This window comes from Marmota marmota, unplaced genomic scaffold (genome assembly GCF_001458135.2).
Source record: "Marmota marmota marmota unplaced genomic scaffold, marMar, whole genome shotgun sequence".
In the NCBI taxonomy this organism is placed as follows: domain Eukaryota; kingdom Metazoa; phylum Chordata; class Mammalia; order Rodentia; family Sciuridae; genus Marmota; species Marmota marmota.
In genome coordinates, this window is record NW_025999968.1 from 52,312,118 (window position 1) to 52,325,580 (window position 13,463).

A 13,463-nucleotide genomic window follows, 5' to 3' on the forward strand; every position below is an offset into this window, starting at 1 on the left:
TGTCTTTTTGCACATAGTTTGCAGACCCTTGCTTAAGATACATATTTTAGAGACATACTTGGGAGTTTTAAGTCTTCAACAGAAAGGAAATAATGCACTTTTTAAATTTAAAGAAGAAAAACATTTCCTTTTTTTTCTTACTGGATGACAAAAGAGAAATATAAATGATTTCTATAAAAACCATTTACCTACATAACTATATCACACATATGGGGTAATTATTATTATTATTAATGTTAGATGATAAAATTGTAGATTGTCATCACCCAATCTCTGCTCGCCAAGAAACTGCAGATTCACCTCTTTTGTATTTGAGGTGGCTCACTTCCCTCCTCTAACTTGACTTGGGATCCAAGGCTGTCCTTGGACAACAAAGCACTGACTCATTTCCCTGTTAGGGCGGATCAAAGTGACTTGGGGCCCAGGTCTTATGCTGGCCCCAGCCCCATCGCACAATATGCCCTGGAGAGCAGTCTCCAAGTTTTGTTCTGGGCTACACCAGCCGCTACACCAACAGTTCTCTGCTCTTTGACTATAGCATGTCACCCTCTTAATCTCAGATACTCGTCTTCTGAATTTGGCTGGTAAGAAATTCAAGGAGGACCGTTAGGATGGATCAGGTCAAATCCATTATGATTTTTTTTTTTCTGGAAAGATAGTTCAGGACACAAGACAAGAGCCTGCCACATAGATACCAGCAGTGTGAGTGCCCCGTGCAGAGCAGTATCATTGTGTATTTTTAATGTTCTGATGTTTTATATTTTGGAATGATCTACGAGACAGTGACTGCCTCAGAGGTATCTATCGCACATCTAGTTCTGGCAGTGAATGGCTTTCCCCAGAGTCCCTGCCTACACAGATCATTTTAGGCAATTTATCTTTAAAGCTTCTTGAAATTATCCTAGGATTCTCCTATAATTCTTACGGCTCTTAGAATCTGTCTGCCCTGGACATAATTCATATCATTTTCTAATGCAATGACATATGTTCATAAATCCGTAATGTCTGTTACTTTTCAGATTGACAGCTTTTGTGCTTATTATCTATGACCTTTTCATTGACTTCTTTCGCAAAGCCACATTATTGCCATCCCAGCTTGGGTAAGATTTAATACCTGATATTTCCTCCATCCATTTATCAGAATCATTCAGAACTCCCTCTCCCCTGCCCCCACACAAAGTATAAATTCGAGGATTTTTCTTTAAAACTTATTGCCTGGAATATTTTTTTCTCTAGTACTCACTTTATTAAAGAGATATCATCACCTAAAGTAGCTGTTCCAACCCCTTTCTGCATCCTGATTTAGTTTTTGAGTTTTTCATTATGAAGCTTTTAAGGAAATGTCCCAATATATTGCAAATAAAAGGAGTTCCTTATTTTATTAGTTCTTTATAAATAGTACTTATAATAAATTTTCCTACTAGAAAATTTATGCATTGTTTCTAAGATGTTTCTATTGAAAGTTTAATAGTATGGAAATTAAAAATTTTAAGCTCTATTTTAAAAAAGACTAGGGGATATCTTTTTAATAGCTTTGAAATCATTGTGACTTTCTGTGACAAATTGTTAAATTTGAAGTATAAACTTCTTAATCCAAGGGCAACAAAGATATGGATCTGAAGGGCTCAGCACTCCTGCCCTTGTGGGGTTTGCAATTTCAGCTGAGCCTGACAAATCTATTTATTTATTTATTAAATCGTATTTTATTTATTTTTATATGGTGCTGAGGATCGAACCCAGTGCCTCATGCATGCGAGGCAAGCGCTTTACCATTGAGCCATAACCCCAGCCCCTGACAAAGTTTAAAAAAAAGAAAATTGTAACATGTGACATGCTAAGGGAGCTTCTGCTCTGGGTGATGGTGTCACTCAGGAGGGCTTCCTGGAAGAGGTCAGAAAAGTCTTAAATCAGAAGCACAAGATGTTGCCGGGTGGGGAAATAGGTTCCAGGAGGAAAGGAACCTGGTTGTGCCAGGTGAAGTCACTTCTGGGTGATCTCTAGCAAGCTCCCAGGAGGGACAGAGGAGATGTCTCCACACTCATGAGTAAGTGTGCTTAGGAAGCAGCTGGACTAGACCAGCACTAACTGGTTTTCTCAGAGACCAGCAGGCAGGTCTAGAGGCAGGTTCGGGGAACAGGAAGAGATCTAGGACCTCTGGTGAAAGAAATAAATAGAGCTGCAGACAAAGAAGCTCAGAGGGAATAGGTACAAGCATGTAGGTAAATCATTAAACAACACGTCTCAGTGTTTGCTCCTAGGTTTCTAACTGGGCCATCAGAGTGTTGGAGACAGGAGAAGACAAGGTTCCTGTAGTAGGACGATTACACAGTGGCTCTGTGGAGTGAGACACTGATGTAGTGCACACGTCTGCAGGCTGAAGGCAATGAGCAGAGGAGAACACTGCTTCCTTTAGTTCTGTGGGTTAAGTCTAATTTTAGGAAGCAGCACAACAGATATTTAATAAAAACGGATGTTTCTAAGCAGATTGTGTGTGTGTGTGTGTGTTTTCAAGCCTTTCCCCCCTTCCTGGTCTCAAGCAAAGCTTAAAAAACAAAAAACAAACAAACAAAAAAAAACAAAACCCAAGTTTTCTTCTTTTAGTGACACGGTTTTCAGTCCAGCATGCATCGCTGGCAAATTGGTCTCCCCTCTCACCCCCAGATCCAGGGTATTAGCTTAAGCACACAGTACTGTAGTGGTTATGAGCAAAGACCCTGGAGCTGCTTGGTGTGAATCCTGATGCTACCATTTATTCATTAGCTTAAAGCACTAAATGGGGCAAGTTGCCAAACAGCCATGTCTCTGCTTTCCCATCTGTCAAATGGGGTTAATGATAACAGTGCCAACTTCATAAGTTTTCACCAGAGATAAATGTTGACCTCCACAGGTGCTTGGAGGAGCCCCTGGCACATGACAGCCATAATCTTCCTAGTGGACAGCCCCATCGGTCAGCTGCGTCTAGGGGCGATGCCCAGAGCACTGAGACATTTCTCTTCAGTCTCTCTCTTCCTTCTTTTCCTCACTGCCCTCCAACCTCACCACAGTTGGCCCCCAGGGCCCGGCTTCCCTTGTTCAGAGGGAAGATGACCTGTGCTGTGTCAGTCTGTGGTAGCAGGAAGCAGACCCCATGGTGAGGGAGGATATCTGGCATAGAGGGGGTAAGAATGAGAAAACCCGGGGTCAGTTCCTCCCTTGCTGCTTACCAGTCACCTGTCTTTAGGGAAATCTGAAAGTACTGCGACTTTCAGTGTCCCCATCAATGATGTTGAGATGTGTACCTCATCCCACCTGATCACCGCGAAGGATGTAGGAGCTGTTAGTTATAGAGGCCTTTGGAAAACTGGGAAGTGCAAACACATAGGGTTGTTTTCATTAATCCAAAGACCCGCCCATGGATAGTATTAGTGTTTCCTGGTCTTAGTGTATTATATAGTCCTTGTAATAGGACTGTCTAATAGTCCTACTACAGGAATCTTGTCTTATCCTGACTTCCCTCCCTCTTTCAAAAAAAATCTTAATTTTTATTTGACATCTGAGTTTACATATTTATGGGGTACAATAATGATATTTAATACCTGGGTACAATTTGTAGTGATCAGAGCAAGGTATTTGGCATATCCATCACTTCAAAGTTTTATCGTTTCTTTGTTTTGGGAAAATTCAGAATCTTCTGTATAGCATTTTTTGGGGAGCAGGGGATACCAGGGATTGAACTCAGTGGCACTTGACCACTGAGCCACATTCCCAGCCATATTTTGTATTTTATTTAGAGACAGGGTCTCTCTGAGTTGCTTAGTGCCTTGCCATTGTTGAGGCTGGCTTTGAACTCGAAATCCTCCTGCCTCAGCCGCCCGAGTCACTGCGATTACAGGCATGTGCCATCGCAATTGGCCCTGTGCCAGCAATTTTTGAATCTATAACTAATTAATTAATGTCAATCATAGTTACCCTCCTGTTTTATGGACCATGAGACATTATTCCCCCTATACCCACCAATGTCACTTTGTCCCTTCATTTCCTTTTTTCTGGCTTTTGTGGAAGGAGTTGGTAATATTTGACCCATAAAATACTACTCAGGCTACAAATATCTTTTATTATTTTAAAATGTTTCCTGATTTGCTATTGTAAGTGGATTATTTTAGCAAATGCCTCTAAAATATCCATTAATTCAATCATACAGTTTTTCTATGCTAATCTCTTTACTAGGTTCTTAATATTGAAACATCTTTATATTCTTAGAATGATCTCTTCTGTTATTTCTTTTTTTTAAAATTTTTCTTCTGTTATTTCTTCACGGCACTTCTAGACGTAAAATTCTGCATCTTTGTATGTATATGTGGTATATCAATATGGCATATATATATGTTGTATGTATGTGTGTAGGTCAATAAATATGGTTACATATACATTATTAGTATGCTGATCCTATAAAGGGAGAAAATGAGCTAGATAGACTCCCCATCTTTTCCTAGGCTCCGAGACAGTGTATGTGTGTGTGTATGTATATGTATATATATATATATATATATATATATATATATATATATATTTCTTTTCTAAAGACCTGGTAGAATCTACTAGAAATGCCCTCTGGACTGGCTGCCTATTTTAGAGGTAGATCTTTAAGTATCTCTTATTTTTGTTATAGTTATGATTCTGTTCAAATTTCCTACTTTTCCTCAGATGAATCTTTATATAATTAATATTTTCCCAGTAAAACAGTTTGCTTTATCGAGGATTTTTAAGCTGTTGCCATAAAGATAAACATTCTTACAGTTTTTGACTCACAATTTTGTCTTTTTTCCTCTTCTTTCTTCTTGACAGGCATGCCATAGGTTTGCTGTACCACTGTTTCTTTCCAAGAACCAATTTAATCCCTCAATCTATTGTCTTTTCATTTCCCATTTTTATTAATAATTACTCTCTCTCTCTCTCTTAATTCCTTCCTTCAGCTTTCTTCAGAATTATTTTGTCTCCCCACCCCCACCCCTCTACCTTCCTGAGTTAAAAGCTTGGTCGATTCATCTATCCTCAACCTTTCTGATTTTCTGCCACAAGCACATAAACCTGTATATTTTTTCTCTGAACGCCGTCTTCGTCTATCCCATGGGTTTTGATATGTATGTATTGCTGTTATTGTGATTCTGTTCTAAGGTGCTTAGAATTTGTTTTTATTTCCTTTCAAACCTAAGATTTATTTTGTAGAATGCTTAAAAACATCCAAAAGGGTAGATTTTGGTTGGTTATCGTCCTTTCATGGTTTTTTCTAATTCTATTCCATTATAGTTCATAAATATGTACTGTTAGCGTCTTACTCTTGGGAATTTGTTGTGATTCTTTCTGTGGCTTAATACATTTAGGGAATGTCTCATGGGGTTTGAAACAATATGTAATTCCTGTGGGACAAAACTTGTTTTCCTATGTATATTTTTTAGATTATAAACATTAATGCTATTAGGGCTTGCTGAGCCTCATTCATTTTTATCATATTTGATCAGCCAGTTTCTGAGAAATGTGTTTAAACTCACTCGAGGTGAGGACTGGTCAGCATCTCCTAGTGTAGCCATCAGGGTTGTCCTTATAGACTGTGAGACTAAGGTTGTGAGACTAAGGGGTTGGATGCATAAGCTTTTATGACTCATATTTGGTGGATTACAATTTTAATTATGATGTGTCTGTTCAGGGGTTTTCATTTTTAACTTATTTTGTGGGAAACAAAGATTGTGAATATCACCTGGTGGGCCTTTCCCTCTCCTTCCCATCTCTGTTTCCAGCCTTCCTGTGCCATTTTCCATAAATGTGGTTACTGGTTGACCTTCTTTCTGGGGCAGCGGAAGTGGTCATAGGATCCCCACAAATCCATGCTGTCCCTACCTAGTGATGGAAAGTGCCTCCCTGTTAAGGATTATTTCTCCAGTCCTCCTGGTGTGACCCTGTGATGATTCTCAGCAATGAAATGCGAGCAGTTGTGATAGGAATCACTAAAGGCTTATTTTCTCTGCTTAGGTTGGATGATCACTCAGTTGGAGATGATTTTGCAGAGAGATAGAGGAAGCAGAGGGCAGCTTCAATTTGCTTATTTTGAGCCCCCGATGATCTAGGGGACCAGAGATGTCTGAGTCATGGTGGTGCTGCCAGTGACTTGCCTGATGTTTGTCTTCTCCATAACTATAAGGGCCCTGCCTACCGAGTCAGCCATTGGTCTCACTAAAACTTGGCTTATAGCAGCCACTTTATTACTATTTATTGCATGAATAAATGAAGTGCTGGCTCTCTTTTCTTTCATATTTACTTTCTGGTGAGCCTATGAACTGATTCTTTTTCTTTCTGGTTTTTTTTTTTTTTTGGTACTGGGGATGGAACCTGGGGCACTCAACCACTAAGCCACATGCCCAGCCCTATTTTGCATTTTGTTTAGAGACAGGGTCTCACTGAGTTGCTTAGTGCCTTGCTTTTGCTGAGGCTGGCTTTGAATTCGTGATCCTCCTGCCTCAGCCTCCCTAGCCGTTGGGATTAAAAGCGTGTGCCACCATGCCTGGCTTCAACTGATTCTTTTAGTAAGTGAATCTCTGCTTAAACCAGGATCTGGGTTCTGTTGCTATAATAAAATTCCAGAGGATGGGAGCTTTATAAAGAAAAGATATTTATTTGGTTCCTAGCTCTGGAAGTTCAAGAGCACAGGGTTGGCATCAGCTTAGCTCTGGTGAAGCCCTCATGGTATATGACATCATGATGGCAGGAAGGTGTACATGAGTGGCAAATGGTACACATGGGAAAGGGATTCAGGGAAGGTGTCAGCCTCCCTTATAATACTCATTCTCATGAGAAAAAATCCAGTCCCATGAGACCTGCATTAGTCTCTTTCAGGGATGGTGTCCTGTGAACTACCTTCTACTAGGCCCCAACTCTTAAAGGTTTTACCACCTCTCACATACCACCACACTGGGGACCCAGCTTTTAGCACACAAGTATTTGGGGGACAAACCACAGCATCAGGCCATGATATTTCTTAATAAGAACCCAAAACAATGAATCAGGGAGTGAGGCCAGAGGAAAGGAGGAACTCTCTGTGTCTTTAAGCTGTGTGTTGTGTAATAAGAATCTAGACAACCTGTGAATGAGAATAATAAAAAGAAGTCACATATATTAGTAATAACAAAAACCACTTGTCTGAGTGCCTGTTTTGTGTTAGGAACCAAACCGGGCCTTTTTCATACATTCTCTCCATGAATCTCCATGGCAGCTGCCATGCAGATTTTATTCTTGCTATTTTATAGGTGAATCAACTGAGGATCTGTGCAGTAAGTTGCCCAAGAATGGGGAATAAGTATGTGGCAAGGTCAGAATTCAAGTCTGCCTCATCATCTTCACCCCAGCTTCAGTTTCTACTATCCTGTATAAAAAGAATCAGCATTCTGGGGTTCAAGGCTCAATCGTGTGATTTTAAGAAGTCATTTAATTTCCCTGAGCTTCAGTGTCCTTGCCCAGGGAATGGGGATAAAGACGGTACAGATTCTCAGTCCTTCACAGGATTTTTGTGAAGAACACATGGGGCTGGGTAATCATAATGTTTTGCAAACAATCACCCACTGCAGATATTGCTTATTTTAATGGTGTACAGGAGAAGCTCACCTTAGTCTTTAAAATTCCAAGGCTGGCTATAAGATTTTTGACAGGCAACCTCTCAAACTTCTCAGAGGAGAAATGATGCTTGAATGTCTCACGAGAGCGATCTCATGCGATGTTGTCTATTTTAAGTATTCAACTTTCTCTCTGGTGTTATTTGTAGGTGGGCCAACATGCACCAAGTTTCTGTTCCTCAAATCAGCTTTTTAATTTGCATTAGGTAGAAGTATTGTACAAACTTATTTTATTATTGCCAAACTTTTTATATGCCTTTGCTGAGAGGGAATATGGGGATGCTGGAAAAGGCCTTGATGGGAGTCCTGGGGATGGAGCCCTGGCCGTGGCACTTAGCAGCCATGAGAACTTGGTGAGCTACTTCCCCTGCCTGCTTCCCAGGTCCTCATTTCTTCAAAGCAATGTAGAGGGCTCTTTTCATAAGGATCCTCTCATTGCGAGACTTGAAAATGACTGCAAAGAGCAAGGGCCTAGGTTTGATCCCTAGCACCAAAGTACAAAGCAAACTAAAGTTGTTCACAAAGAGTCTTGGGTCATTGCGTTAAGCACAACTGAACACCTGCTGTCAGTGTGTGCATCTCAGCATCACGGCCCGCAGTGGAATCTATATTGAGTTAGGTCTGGATGATTCTTTCCTTCTGTTTGCTTTAACACTTCTTAACCTACAATTGTTTGTTTATGACAGCCGTCCCCTCCTTTTCATTCTACGGGTGCAGGTGAGATGCAAATATGCGTTTTGAGCTGTTGGCTGGTTGCAGTTGACAGATGGGAGGCTGAGGAAATGAGGAAGTACATCGTGGAGCTGGCAGCTCTGCAGGCAGGAGGGGTGAGTGGACACCCTAGAAAAATGGGGCCAACAGCTGGGCGAGATGGAAAGAAGATTGGGCTCCAGGAAGAGGACTGGGAGAAGGGCCTGCCCCAGAGGTCTGTGACTCAGGTACTGAAAAGAGCAGTCAGCCGACTGGGTGTGGATGGGCTCACATTAGGGATTTTTTTTGTGGGGGAGGGGGTACTAGGGACTGAACTCAGGGGCAATCAACCACTGAGCCACATCCGCAGTCCTTTTTTTTTGTATTTTATTTAGAGACAGGGTCTCACTGAGTTGCTTAGCACCTCACCATTGCTGAGGCTGGCTTTGAACTCAGGATCCTACTGCCTCAGCTTCCCGAGTTGCTGGGATTAGAGGTGTGGGCCACCATGCCCGGCTGATACCAGGTTTAAAAGAAAAGTCAGGCCTTGCCATTCTTCTGCTCAAAACTCTTCAATGGATTGCCATCTCATTTAAAAACAAAAGAATCTGGAGTTCTTGCTCCACAAGGATTCCATGGTCCAAGCTTTGCTATTTCTTCTTATTTTCTTTAACTCTTTTCCTTGCACCCATGGACCAGAAACACTGATGTTCTTAGATTTTTTTTTTTCTGCCATGCCTTGGATCAAACCCAGGGGCTTGTGTCTCCTAAGTAACATCTCCAGCCTCTTGGAGTTCATAGCAGGTGCTGGGTTCTGCCTTGGAAACACCCTTCCCTTTGTTCAAGCCTCTGCTGCCATTTTGCCCTCTCAGAGGTCTTCTATGATGGGGCCAGCCACACTCCAGGCTTTCTTCCTCCCTTGTCCGAATTATTTTCCCTGTAGTGCTTCCAGCCTCTGGACCTTCTGTTGTGAATGGGACTGTTTGAAGTCTGTCTCCTCCACGGGTATGTGAGCTCCTCAAGGACGAGGGGCGGTGCTTCGTTCTGCATGGTGTGCTGTGTGCATCTTGACTGACACAGTATGGGATGAATGAGTGGAGGGGTGAAGGAACGAAGAGATGGGAGCCAAAGTGATGTCAGACGTGTTGGAACTGTAAACTCTGGGAACTGCTCCTGGCTCCTGGGACTCTCCTTGGACTCTTGTTCCCCCACATCTCAAAGTTCTACTTTTCCCACAATTTCACAGAGAATTTTTGGTGGGATAGATGCATTGAGAAGGAAAGGGAGGTGAGGGGCAGAGGTGCAGGACCCAATCTTTTCTCCAGCAAAGATGCTGTGGAGGAGACCAGCCCAATCCCTGCTGGAGAGCGCCCAGCGCCAGCAGGTTGTGCTGGGGCCTTGCTGGCTTGATTCTGGACAACAGAGGCTAAGCAGTAGCTGCTGGGCTCTTCCCCAGTCCAGCAGTGTTAGGACTGGTGGAGGTCTGTCCCAGGGAAGGGGAGGACACCATGGACCAGTAGAAAGGACATGTCAGACTCGTGAAATCTTAAGCAGAACCCCAGTTTTTCACTTATTTCTGAAAAACTTAGAAAGGTATGATCCTCATCCATTAGCTAAAATATGTGTGGACTTCAAAAATCAGACCATGTAGATGATCAATAATTATTCCAAAGTAACTCAGTGACTCATCCTATCCCTCCCTCCATGCCTCACCCCCCTTTTCTTGTGGTGATGGGGATCATGCATGCTGAGCAAATGCTCTACCATTGACCTGCACCCCCAGCCTTGGTTCATTCTTTTCTGAACACCAGGAAGCATGTCATCACCAACAGCAGCCCTATCCCTCTTTTCTCACTCCCACTCACTGCAGATGTACACCAGCATATCCACACTGTATGTGCTACTCACCTGTTAGTCGATAGCTGTCTCAGTTATTATATCAACTGTCCGGGTATCACAGTGCTTATTATATTCAAGTAATCCTTATTTTGCTTAATAATTGTCCCAAAGTGCAAAAGTAGTAATGCTGGCATTTTTTTTTTTACAATATATGTTACAATTGTTCTATTTTATTTTTAGTTATTGCTATTAATCTTTTACTGTATCTAATTTATAACTAAACTTTATCATAGATGTGTATACACAAGAAAAGATACAGTATATATAGGATTTGGTAATAGCTACAGTCTCAGGCACCTGCTGGGGATCTTAGAATGTATCTCTTGTGCATAAGTCATCTTTCCATGTGTTAGTCATCATTCTATGACTATAACAAAATGCATGTGATAATTAACTTATAAAGAGAAGAGGTTTATTTTGTTTCTGTTGCTCTGGGCTTGTGATGAGATGGCACATCATGGTGAGAGCATAGGGCAGAGCAAAATCAGTCTCCTCATTGCTAGGAAGCTAGAGAAAGAGGAAGGGGCCAGGGTCCCACAATCACCTTTGAGGACCTGTTCCCATCATCTGAGGCCTCCTCATTAGGCCCCACCTCTGAAAGCTCCCACCACCTTCCAATAGCTCCACCCTGGGGACCCAGCTTACCTCTCAAAGCAGAGAGGCAGATGGCTTCCCGTGTACCTTGCTTTCCCTCTGCTGAGGCTGCCCCAGATCACACAGGAATGGGTCAGAATCTCAGAGTCCATGGATAGGAATGGATGCTTCTCCCAGAGACAGTCTCTGATGCACAGGAGAGGCACACCTGGGTGCTGGGGAGAGGGTGCCCAGCAGGAGGGGGAGGCCAGAAGGTCTGTGGGCTGAGAGGGGCAGCGAAGGGGAGCAGAGTTTGCCAGCCAGGTATGGACACTCAACCATGCAGGACAACTGTGTGAACCTTGACTCCACGTGTGCGGCATGGTGGCTGGAGGGGAGACTTGTCCCTGACCCGGGTTAAGCTGAACATTCCCTCTGAGCTAAGGTGACAGCCACAGCCATGGTGGCCCTCAAATGTGAAGCTGCCATTTGCCCTTCCCCTGAGAACCCTGCCCATTGCTGCCTCTTCTGCTGGGAGGTCCCAGCTGTACCATCACCTGTGCTGGTGATGGCTGCTCCGTGGAAGCGTTCCCTGGTTACGGACTGAGGACTGACGGATGTTTTGGTCATTCCTGGTGTTTGGAGGCATGGGAACACTGCTGCAGAGCACCTGCTGGCCCAGCTCTCCTTGTGCCCGTGGGTGGGAGGGTGTTATGGACTGGATGTGTCCCCTCACCCCACTGGCTCCATCCCACCCTGCCAAATTCTAATCCCCAACGTGATGGTATTAGGAGGTAGTGGCCTTTTGGAGGTTACAGGTCCTAAAAGTGGAAACCCCATGAATGAGATTTGCACCCTTATAAAAGGGACCCCACAGAGTTCTCTCATCCTTCTTCCTCTTTCCACCACGAGGGCCTATCGTGAGTGGTTGGCTGTGACTTGGAAGAGTCATCACTAGAACTAGAACATATTGGCACCCTGATCTTGGACTTCCAGCCTCTGGAACTGTGAGGAACAAGTTTCTATTGTTTCATGGCCAGCCTTTGGGACTTTGTTATAGTGGCTTGAGCTGGCTGGGGACAGAGCTTCCTGAAGTCACAGCTCTGGGTTCTCATGTGAGCTCTGCTGTAGTCTACAAATTAAAGACGTTCTCTAAAAGCATCCAAGATAGACCTTGTCAGAACATCCACCTCTGCACTTGGATTCCCACGGATTTACAAGGGTTGTTCACGAACACATTTCTTTTCCTCACTAAAGGGGGATATTATAGCAATTCCTGAAATCAGTTCCTGCTGGGGGTCCATGTTTCTCAGAGCAGTTGGTACTCCAGGAGGGAGAAGATCTGATATAGACCTGTGGGCCGATGAGGATGAGGCCATGTCCTTGGTGCAGGAGGCTGGCCAGGTCTGCAGGGGGAGATGTGGCCTCTCAGGAAACCTGTCTGCCCTTTCTGCCCTTCTCCCCGGGGGCCGTTTTGTTGACCTGTGTAGGAGGTAAAGGAAGCCAACGGTTTGGGGAAAGTCCTGCTGATACAAAACAAACCATTTCAAACTTAGTTTCCAGTTGTCAGCAGGAAGCACCATACGGGCTGGTTGTGTTCAGACCTGCCTCCAGCCTGATGTGAAGAACAGGTTGTCACCTGTTCTTGCTCATAAGCAGCTCAACATTTATGTCTAGTTTTATAGGTGCCAAGGGCCCATTTCCGTTCATTACCTGCTATGCCACACAACAATTCTACCAGGGCAGATAATGACGCCCAATTCACAGACAAGGGGAATTGGGTTTGAAGTGTGTGGTACCTTTCCCAGAGCTAGCTCCTTTCCACTGAATCAAGGGAACATGTTGCAATTCCCAAGTCACTGACTCTTAGGTGCCTTCTAAGCACTGTGAGCGGGGTTGGTGTAAACCAACTCATAACGCAGGGGTTCTTTCCCCCCAGAAGCATGCTCCCTGCTAGATCTAGGGGCCTCTCTAGGAAGGTCCCTGATGATGGCCTCTGCTCTGGTATCCATGTTAACCTGGCAAGGGGCTTCTCCCCTCGGCTATGGCCAAGCAGATTCAAGGTGAAAGATATGAAGAAAGGGAATGTTCATATAGAGGGGGCGGGGGGGGGGCGGGTAACAAGTTAATCCAATCATTTCAGAAACAGCTTGTGAGCATCTAGGACAGCTGGAGCACACTGCCACCTGGAAGCCCCTGTGCAGGTACCAGGCCACACACATAACTCCCTTGGAGGCTTCTTTTCATTCCCTTTTTTTTTTTTTTTTTGGTGGTGTTGAGGATTGAATCCAGGGCCTTGTGCATATGAGGCAAACACTCTACCAACTGAGCTATGTCCCCAGCCAACTCTTTCTTTTCTTTTCTTTCTTTCTTTTTTTTTTTGTTACCTGGAATTGAATCCGAGGGTGCTTAACCACTACACTGAGACATCCCAGACTTCCTTTTTTTAAAAAAAAAAAATATTTTGTTTAGAGACAGGGTCTCACTAAGTTGCTTAGGGCCTCGCTGAGTTGCTGAGGCTGGCTTTGAACTTGCGATTCTCCTGCCTCAGCCTCCCAAGCTGCTGGGATTACAGGCATGAGCCACTGTCACTGCACCTGGCTCTTTTCTTTCTTTCTTTCGGGAATTGAACTCTTTCTTTTTTTTTTTTTTTTTTTTTTT

At 43.6% G+C, this 13,463-nt stretch overlaps 1 long non-coding RNA gene across 2 annotated transcripts in view; it reads left to right on the forward strand.

Annotated features, from left to right (window-relative positions):
- Positions 1 to 7,786: 7,786 nt before the first annotated feature.
- The window catches only part of LOC125616943, a 37,060-nt gene continuing 31,383 nt past the window's right edge, over positions 7,787 to 13,463 (forward strand). For both annotated transcript variants that reach the window (XR_007347738.1, XR_007347737.1), the window contains exons 1-2: positions 7,787 to 7,993; positions 8,358 to 8,578. This is a non-coding gene — a long non-coding RNA (uncharacterized LOC125616943). The remainder of the gene's footprint in view (positions 7,994 to 8,357; positions 8,579 to 13,463) is intronic.